Below are 10,448 nucleotides of genomic sequence, written 5' to 3'. Positions count from 1 at the left end.
AATTTGGAAGATAGTTATCTCGCAAATTAGCTAGATGATGTCCATACTTATACTAATTCAAAGGATAGTGATGCAACAGAATTCAGAAATTATCAAAAATATAATTTATATCACCTGCCAGTGAAATGTTGCTGAAGATAACTCAACAAGAGTTGCAGCAGTACATCAACGAGTAGCCGCACGGAATTTAGACCAGATTCAAAAGAAGACATTAAACAAAGAATATCCTTTCTGGATTTTGGCTCGAAGTAAAGAATATCAGAAAAATTGTTACTGGTGTTTTATTAGCTATGCTAAGGCATTTGACTCTATGAATCATAACAAACTATTAATAACATTAAAAGAACGAGAATTCCATTATACTCCTATGGAAGCTATACATGAATCAAGAGGTATGCATTCTAACCGAAAAAGGGTACGCTACATGGTTTAAAAATCAAGGAAGATGTGGCTCAGGGCTGTATCCTTTCACTATCATTATTCAACCTGCATACTGAGCAAGTCATCCAAGACGGGCTACATAAAGAAGAACGCAGCATCGGGATCTAAGGGTGGCTTATTAACAACCTATGATACGTAGACAACACAACCTTGTTTGCTGAAAGTGAGGAGGATTTAAAGCTCTTGATGAAGATTAAGGGTTATGGCCTTAAATATAGATTACAACTTTTTGTAAAGAAGACAATTATTCTCACAACTGGATCAATAGGAGAAAAAAAGGATTGAAATTGTCGATGATCTTTTCCTACTTGGATCCATGGTCATAGCTCATGGGAGCAGTAGTTAAGAGATCAAAAGACACATTGCTTTGGGTAAATCTGCTGCACGAGACCTTATTATATTGTTGTAAAGCAACAACATCAGTTACTTTGAGGACTAATTGTGTCTACTCCTACTTGGGCATTTTCAACTGCCTCATATCCATGTGAACAGTGGGCATCATAAAAAGAAACTTGAAGAATTGACGCATTTGAATTTGGTGCTGGCAAAGGCTATTGAGAGTGCCATGGCCTCAGAAGCATCAGCTCCCTCCTTTGAAAGAGAGCAAGTCAAAAGCAACACTGCATAGAGGGGGTGATGGGGTAGGAATGGCAGAGATCAGAGTTACCAGTAAGGACTCAAAGAATACAGTGGTGGTGACCTTGTACTTCCACGTAATCCTTCAGTCTGGTTCCTGCAGAACGTACATGAATGAATCGCTGAGAATAACTAAAGCATCATCCACGTTTAGACAAGTAGTCGTCTATCAAAGTTCTTGTGCTAAATCATAACCAGAGCACTTTAAGAAAGCTTTGACATGGTGAGTACGTGCTTCCCATTCCCCATTAAAAAGGAAAACTAAAAAGATCAAAGGCACAAGAATTGAAGACAGTACTTTTGGACAAAATTATATTAAACAAAGAATATAAATTGTAATTTAATAGAAAATCACAATTTTAGGGTTCCCTTGGACTTAGTATGCCATTTAGCCTTATTTTAATTTTTTTGTGATGAGAAGAAGAGATAATATAAATTTTATTTAATGTGCATAGTTTTAAAATATAACATAATTTAAGAGCGAGTGAGGAGGGGGCCCGGGTGCAAGAAGGCGGCGGCTGAGGCCGGTGGATCAACTAGAAGAAGAGGCTTTTGGTGAAAGGAACTGCTGAAGATCCTAGGAAGAAAACTGGGCGTAGGGACAAGGAAGAGGCAGAGCCAAAGATGAAGCGGCTCAGAGAAGAGGAGGGGAAGGAGGAGGAGGAGAAGGTCGAGAAGCACTGGGAACTCAGGCTGTGGAAATATGTCCCCGAGCTGGGGGACCTGAAGAGGAGGCCAGTGCCTCTGGCCAAGCTGGTTGCTGTGGAGGGGAAGGTGAAGGAGCAGCTGGAAGCCGCCAAGCCCAAGCCAGTCATTGGGGATGTGGACCTGGCCAACCTCGCCCCCCAGAAGCCTGATTGGGACCTCAAGAGAGATGTGGCCAAGAAGCTGAAGAAGCTGGAGAAGAAGCCTTAGAGGGCCATCACTGGGCAGATCAGTGAGAGACTGAAAGGCCAGGACAGCCTGGCCTCTGCAGTGGTTGCCAATGCGTGGGCGGGGTGGGGCTGGACTTGCCCTCACCTCCAGTTTGGCTTCAGAGCAGTGACTCCCTGCTTTGCTCCATCTGAAACCCTCTTTGAGCTGAGGTCGGCCCCTTCTCCTGCACGGTCGTTCCACTCTGAGCATGCCAGAGCCAGACACATGAAGGGTATTCCTGTGTATGTACATCTGCAAGTATCTTGATTTATTGTCATTATTTTTAATATCTGAAAATAAAGACAAGAAAACCATTCTGAAATTTTATATATATATAATATGATTTGAAAATTTACATGGATGCGTATATATTTTTCTGCTCATCTCATTCAATAATCAATATCACAATAAGTAGCAAAAGATTTAATTATAAAGAATTTCATCTTACTTGAATCTGTAATCAATGCTCATGGAAGCAACAGTGACAAAATCAAATAATATTTTGCATTGGCCAAATTTGTTGCCAAAAAAAGAAGAAAAAAAATCCTCTTTCTTTTTTTTTTCTTGATTTTTAAAAAAAAAGTATTTTATTGGGGGCTCATACAATTCTCATCACAATCCATACATACACCCATTGTGTCAAGCACATATGCACATTTGTTGCCCTCCTCATTCTCAAAACATTTGCCTCCCACTCTAGCCCCTAATATCAGTTGCTCATTTCCCCTCTCCCTCCCCACTTCCCCCTCCCTCATGAACCCTTCATAGATCATAAATTTTTATAGTTTTGTCATAAGTTACCCTGTCCGATGTTTCCCTCTGCCCTCTTCTCTGCTGTCCATCCCCCAGGGAGGAGGCAATACTTAGATTCTTGTAATTGGTTCCCTCTTTCTACCCCACCTTCCCTTCACCCTCCAGGCATCGCCCCTCTCATCACTGGTCCTGAAGGAGTCATCTGTCCTGGATTCCCTGGGTTTCCAGTTGCTATCTGTACCAATGTACATCCTTCGGTCCAGCCAGATTTGTAAGGTAGAATTGGGATCATGATAGTGGGTGGGTGGGGGGAAGCATTAAAGAACTAGAGGAAAGTTATATAAAAAACCTCTTTCAAGTGGAAGAAGCACACCAACCTGAGTTAATAAAGGATTATAAATAACAAAATTCAAGACCAGAAGTAGGAAAAGCATTAGAGCTAAATTCTGAGCACCCAAGTTACAGAAGGCCATGGATAACAGTGAAAGTCCAAAACTCACTTGATGGGTCCCCACTTGGATTAAGCCTCAGATGAATCCCGTCTGACTCTTGAACAGGCATGTACATATCCAGACTGCACTGGAAAGTGGGCTAATGAAAATGTAGTTAGCTTAAAATTTAATAATTTACCATTTCTTCTCCCTTTTGATCTATTTTAAATTTGTCCTAGCTTTTATTTTCAGCTTTCTTTTCAATTAAGATTTTTCTCTGTTTCATCTATATTATTGGGGGTTTGGGTATGTTTTTCCTTATGAAATCTAGGACAGGTATATCTATAAAGATAGCAGTTGGGTTCTGTTAGTCTGGTTTGGCAAGAGAAACACATTCATAGACAGACACCTCATATGTGAGTAAGAGAGAACTTTATATCAAAGAACAATTGTACATTGACAAAGCATCCAACTCAGTGCAGATCAAGTCCATAAATCCAATTTTACCCTATATGTTGCTACTAGTCTATAAACTCCTCTTTAGACTCATGCAGCCAAGCAATGACACCAAATGCAGGAAGATCACAGGCCATTGGGTCGAAAGTCTTACGGATCCAGTGGTTGTGGAAGAGTCTCAGCAAGTTGACAGGAGAATATGTAACTACCACAGACTACCCCTTGTCAACTTGACACTTTTATACAACTCTTAACCATGTATAATTTTTAAACGAAACAATTGTAGATCATATATGTACCTAACTGAATAAGACCAAAACACGTACAATTCAATATGCACCAAAGCCTCATTTAAGCATAATATTCTATAGGTGAACAATGCAACAATATTCTATGCCTAAAAGTTGCAGTGAAGTAACACCTACCTACACCTTAAGTCTCTAACCCTATGAATATATGCCCCCACCTATAAAACTTTGTACACCAACCACTTCATGCCTTTATTCCCCCAATTTTGGGTATTCAATTTCTATTCTGCCCACTTACATCAACCCAGTGATCTGAAGAGACAATAATAATTTATAATTTTTCAAGGGTTCTCGGGCGGAGGGTGTGGGTGAGCTAATACCAAGGGCTCAAGTAGAGAGAAAATGTTTTGAAAATGATTATGGCAACAAATGTACACATGCATTTGATACAATTGATGTATGGATTGTTATATGAGCTGTAAGACACCCAATAAAACATTTTTTTAACATTTTATTATAAAGAAGAAGAAAACTAAAACTTTCAATACACATAAATAGTAAGGCACTTGATTAGCAAGTTTTTTGATTATAGGACTTTTTAAGCTAGTGTCTTAATCTGGGATCCCTAGAGTAGGAGTAAAATTGTCCATAATCTTTCTGAAGCTGTACATCTTCATAGAAGTAGACTGCCATACCCTTTCCCATAGAGATGTTGGTGGGCTTGAGTCATTGACCTTGGATTGTCAATGAATATTTATATCCAATATATATATAGAAAGTCTAGAGAGAAGGAGATCTAGAGTAGGAGCGAGAGAGGGGAAGAGAGACAGGGAGATCTGACAAGTTCCAGCCTCAGGCAGTCACCAGGCTGGGGAATTCTCCTGATATACTTAGAGCAGCTGATGAACAAAGATCAGCAGGTCGGTTAGTAAACTGCTGTCTGTAGAAGCTGAAACTGGTAAGATGGCAGGCTTTTGGATCATAGTTTGTAGAGACTAACAAATCATATTCTTTGATGTAAAGAATCTTCATTCCACTTGCAGCCTTGTGAGTCTGCATCCATAAGCAACATCAAATTAGGACAGGCCAACCATAAAGTCAGCAGCAATATCAACAACTCACAGGCTCAAAAATATTTCCTTCATCTGTCCACTCTCTCCCTTCACCCACATTTCTCTTGTTTGTTCCCCTGGGGATGTGGTGTTATACGTTGATCCTTGCAATTGGTTCCCCCTATGTCCCCGCATCTGCTCCCTACCCTCTTGGTATCGCTGTTCTGTTGCTCCATTGCTGTTCCTGAGAGTTTATCTGTCCTGGATTCTGCATGTTGAGAGCTCTTATCTGTACCAGAGTACATGCTCCAGTCCAACCGGATTTGTAAAGTAGAACTGGGTCATGATAGTCGGTGTGGTGGGGTCGTGGGGCATTGAAGAATGAGAGGAATATTGTATGTTTCGTTAGTTTGGTTTTATACTGCACCCTTACAGACTTGTCCCTTCTTGGTGACCCTTCTGTGAGGGGTTTCCAATTATCTACAGATGGGCTTTGGGTCTCCACTCCAGCCCCACTTGTTTGCACCGGTATGATTGTTTTGGGTTTTCTGACTCCTGATACCAGATTCTGTCAACACCTCAGGCTGGTGTGCTTCTTCCATGTGGGCTTTGTTGCTTCTCAGCTAGATTTCCACTTGTTTACTTTCAAGCCTTTAAGACCCAGGTACTATATATTTTTTTTCTAAATCCTATGATAATTCTGTATATGTGTCAGTGCTTTATAAGGTATACCACAAAAAGTTTAGAACATGCATTTTCCACATGCTTTGTATTCACTTAATTGTGTAAGCTGTAGTGCAGTAGATTATTGTATGGAAGCAGTTGATTTTTTTCCCTATAGTTACACTACTGTACATATTTTCTCACCAATGGAGAGTTATTAAAACATATTTAGGAAGTTATCAAGTGCTTAAATGCCTTTCTAACACACTTTGAGAAGCTCATGATGTAAGCATGTGTAAAATTCTGGAGTCACACTTAAAATTCTGAATGTCATAAGAAATCTTACTGAAAGCCAGACACAAAAAAGAGATACTAAAAGAAAAGCCAAAAACATCACTAACAAAATACAAACACCAAGTTGCATATATATGTTGTTTAATGGGAAATTATTTTTCAGTGTGTCAACAGACTAATCACATTCTCCAAGATACAGAAATGCGATCACACACACACACACACACACACACACACACACACACACACGTGCGCGCACCTCTCTCACAGCCATTACGATGGTATTTACACATTTCTAGAGAAAAATTTGAAAACATAACAAACTAAATACTGTTGAATACTTGATTATTTATTACTAAGCAGTCCAACCTTGCAGAAGCATGTGAAAGAAATGACGAAAGACATCAAAAGTATTGAGGGCCAGAAATAGGCATAACCACATGCAATATGATCATTGACACACTTAAATCTTGCATAAAAATATGAATTACAATGTATGAAATTCTTTCAAATAAAATTTGCTTCTTAAACAATATGTATATACCTGATAAAGAATGCAGGGAGACCTCACAATAACTTAAATGTTAACTTTCATAGAGAAATATGACAATTTTACCGATATGTGAGAAATAAATATACAGATCTAGGAAAGACAGAATTAACTGATATTGACATATTTGATTTAATAATAGAAGATGAATGCAATGCATATTTTCTAATGTTGAAAGGATTTTACACATATTCCTAACTTTAATGATCACAAACTGCATAATAGAATGATCAATATTACCCCTAAAGAGATTGAATAATCCTCAGATTGCTACAAAAACTCAAGAAAGACTTATTTCATTATCCTTATTATGTATTTAAGTCAATATTCTTCAGTGGGTGAATTAAAAACATATTTAAAAAGTGTGATTTGGGTAAAAGTTTACAGAGCAAATTGGTTTTCTAGTCAACAATTCATAGACATGTTCATTCATGACATTGATATAATCTTTCCAATTCCCTCCTCCATTTATTGTTTCTATCCATCCCTCTTTTCTATTTCTTCCTACCTTCTGAACTTTATCCCTGGGCAAATGTTTCCTTTTCATCGCATGGATTGACTGTTCTCTGGAGTCTTATCTGCTGGGTGTTCTCACTTGCCTCATAGTCTTGTCACTTGGCTGGAATTTGAGACACGAAAGGGTATTCATTATAAAATAGAAGTTGTGTTGTTTGAGTGACGGAACACACACTGCTGTAATTGGGTAAGCAACAATATTTACGTCATTGGCTTTAACTCTTATATCCCTCCCACTGACTTCTTGATCCTGCATCGTTTTGTTTTGTTCTCCCTTTATTGAATATTGTCCTTTTCTTCACTTAAACTAATAAATCCCTATCTCTCAGCAAAGTACACAACTTTCCCCTCCCAATCTTGGTAATTTTCAAATATTCTTTCTTTTCATAAGCCATTCCTGACCTTTTACAGAAATGACCTTATACAATGTGTCCTTTAGTGATTGAACAATCAGTCAATATGATGTCTTCTAGGTTCAAACATGGGATGAGCTGTTTCTCAGATCCTCATTATTCTTTAATATGGTATCGGTTTCCATTGTACCATGTACCATAGTTTGTTCATGCATTCATTGAAGAGTTTGTTCATTGTTTATTCATGCATTCTTTCTTTTGCTCTTAGGAATAATATTGCAATGAGCATAGATGTGCACATATTTAGCTTTAATTTCTCTAGGATACTTACTAGAGAGAGGGCTGGGTCATATGGTTGTTTTATTTCCAAAAGCTTAAGGGTGTGAGGTACTGTTTCCTGAAGTAGTTGTACTAGTTACATTTGTGAAGCAGCGCAAGAGTATTTATATCTCTCTACACACTCACCAGAAATTTTTGGTTTTTCTAAAAATTATTTTTATTTTAATTCTATTACAATGGGTGAGATGACATCAATGTTGTTTCAATTTTCATCTTTCTAATTGATGTGTTTCTTGGCTGACTGTCCTTTGTGAAGTATCTGTTCATGTTCTATTAGCAGTTTATTGTGGTGAAATCACTGAAAAGTTTGTATAAGCAAAGAACAGGAAGAAATGTTTTCAATGAGAGCATGTTAGAGATTAAATATCTACCTAAAAATTAAAGTATTTTGTCACAGAACTTGTGGCCTGATCATTAAATTTTCTTTTATGAGAGATTACCATTTATCAGCAAACAAACATCAGAATCCAAGTATGAGCCATTTAAAGCAAAATTGGTAAGAGTTAAATTTTCATCATGGGAAATCAACAAACTCTTAACATTGATTGTTGAAACAACTAAGATTTGGTCTCCCGTTCTTTGTTTTTGCATTGTTTTAAAATATTCTTTATATAGAAAATTTGGGATATATTAAAAAGGGTAATATCCTACAACCAGAGTTGTTTGTGTGTATGTATATAATATATATGTATATACAGTATGTACAGTTCATCAGTTCATCTCAGTTCACTAAATTGAGTATGACACTTTTTGCTTCAGTAAAGACTATTAGAGCCACATTGAAAAAGAAGTTACATTGTGAATAGTTAACACACACAAACTTAGATATACAATTCACATGTCCCCTGAAATGTGTTAATAAGTAGAACGGGCATGCAGTTATCTGTGTGAAGGAGTCTTTCATGCCTTAACCCAGCCCTGACTCCAGTTTTCTGGGGGCTAGTGACTCACGTGCTCCCATATGGTTTAAAGGATTGTCCCAGCTGTCTGGAGAGAATTAGAGATGCTTCCTTCCTCCTAGACAACAGATTGGGAGGAAATGCACCAAAGCATTTCTATTTTTGCATCATCAGGGTTTCTTACTAATATATTTTAAATACAAAATTTCATTTACTTATTGTGCATTACTATTTTGACCAAAACATTTTATTTTAAAAATCTTTGTAACAAGGTCTGAAAAAGAGAGAAAATGTGAAACTCATGTTTCCATTTAATGAAATGTAAGTTTAGTAGAATGTACTTTTTTATTAAAGTTTATAATTCACTTAATTCAACTGAAGAAAGTTACATTGAGCTCTCTCTTGGGCACAGTATTATTTCCCCCTGAGAGGTCGATTGTATTGTGGAATCCAAAGTCCGTTGACCTAAAGAATTTTAAGGATGAAAAACAAAACCAGAAATTTGCCGTGTCACCCAAAGAAACAGTTGCTACACAATTGCACTTCACAAGTTTTGAAATATATCCGTAATAGATATTAAAATTATTTAAACATAGGAAAATAACATAATACTCACCGTGGACATGCATATAGTATAAAGTTCTACCAGATTATGCCAACATAAAATGAAACCCTTTCCCAAAGTACTTTTCTCTATTACTGGTGTCTTAGAAGTCTTCAAAAGACTATACTAACCCGATTGTCCCTAAGTCTGTCATGGCTCTTTGTGACCAATAGGGACAGAGTAGAAGTGCTCTTTAGTTTCTGTGGTTGTAAATCTTTTTGGCTAATCATATCTTTCTCATGTGAAGAAGCAGGTGAGTTTGAACTGCTGAACTAGTGTTTAGCAGCCCAGCACATAGCACATTGTGTCACCAAGTTTCCTTGCTGACTATAATACATATGATATATTTTATATATTTGACTAAGACATTATCAAGGGTTATACCATGGCACATCAATAGCAATAATTACATGTGTATGTGTGTGTATAAATGTATGTATGTGGTGGGACTTCGAAAAAGTTCTTTGGAAAATACAATTAAAAGATAATATAATTTTTTGGCAAACTTTATAAGCCCTCTTTTATAATTTGTCAATTTGATTCATTGAAAGCTCTTCTAACTAAAATGAACAATAAGAGTTTTTAGTGTTAATGATCACATTTTTTCCCCCTTGGAGTGGGTTTTTTTAATCTATTCCTTAGCAATGGATAATGATAGCGTCAACAGTATAATTTGAAACTATGAAAGATGATGCCTGGGTGATTATCTGTTGTTCTGCATACCCGTGTCATTTCAAATTAGTACGTCCATCTCAAATTGTCAGCCTCCTGTTCCATTGATCTTTCAGTGAGTTTTTGAAATCAGGAAGCCACAGCAATGTACAGTTTAGGCTGCTGGCTGCAAATAGGCTGCCCACAGGTCTGCTTTTGTAAAGAACAGTTTCAATTAGCGAAAGCCATGGGCACCAGCTTTCTGGGAGGGAACATAACTTCCTTAGGAATATTTGATCTTTTCTGCTGCATCATGTTCTTCATAGAAGAGAGGTGAAATGCTCCTGCATGAAAAGCTTCTACAAAATAATTCCATTTTCAAATCGACACAGTCAAAGACCTTGAACCTTTATTCAAATATGCAAACATTTTAAATTTGGACTATTTTTGAAGGGGTTTGGCAGATTAAAATTAATTAAGAAGTAAGAAAATAAGTGAAAGTATACAGTTATTTCATGCACTTTGATAGAGAAGAGTGTTGATATTTCATAGAGTGGCTTTGTGTGACTATTTATTCCAGATCTTTGTCTATATTGCCATCACCTTGTGAAACTATTTTTACCCCAAGATTCATGAAATCACCCCTC

General features: G+C 37.2%; 1 pseudogene; it reads left to right on the top strand.

Moving 5' to 3' along the window:
• The first annotated feature begins 310 nt into the window (after positions 1–310).
• LOC101638901 lies at positions 311–2,259 on the top strand (annotated as a pseudogene).
• Positions 2,260–10,448: the final 8,189 nt, after the last annotated feature.

Source organism: Echinops telfairi, unplaced genomic scaffold, assembly GCF_000313985.2.
Source record: "Echinops telfairi isolate 266 unplaced genomic scaffold, ASM31398v2 ScPeMD7_4;HRSCAF=17, whole genome shotgun sequence".
Taxonomy (NCBI): Eukaryota; Metazoa; Chordata; class Mammalia; order Afrosoricida; family Tenrecidae; genus Echinops; species Echinops telfairi.
Note: the sequence above shows the minus strand (reverse complement) of the source record. Positions and strands in the feature narration are given on the sequence as shown.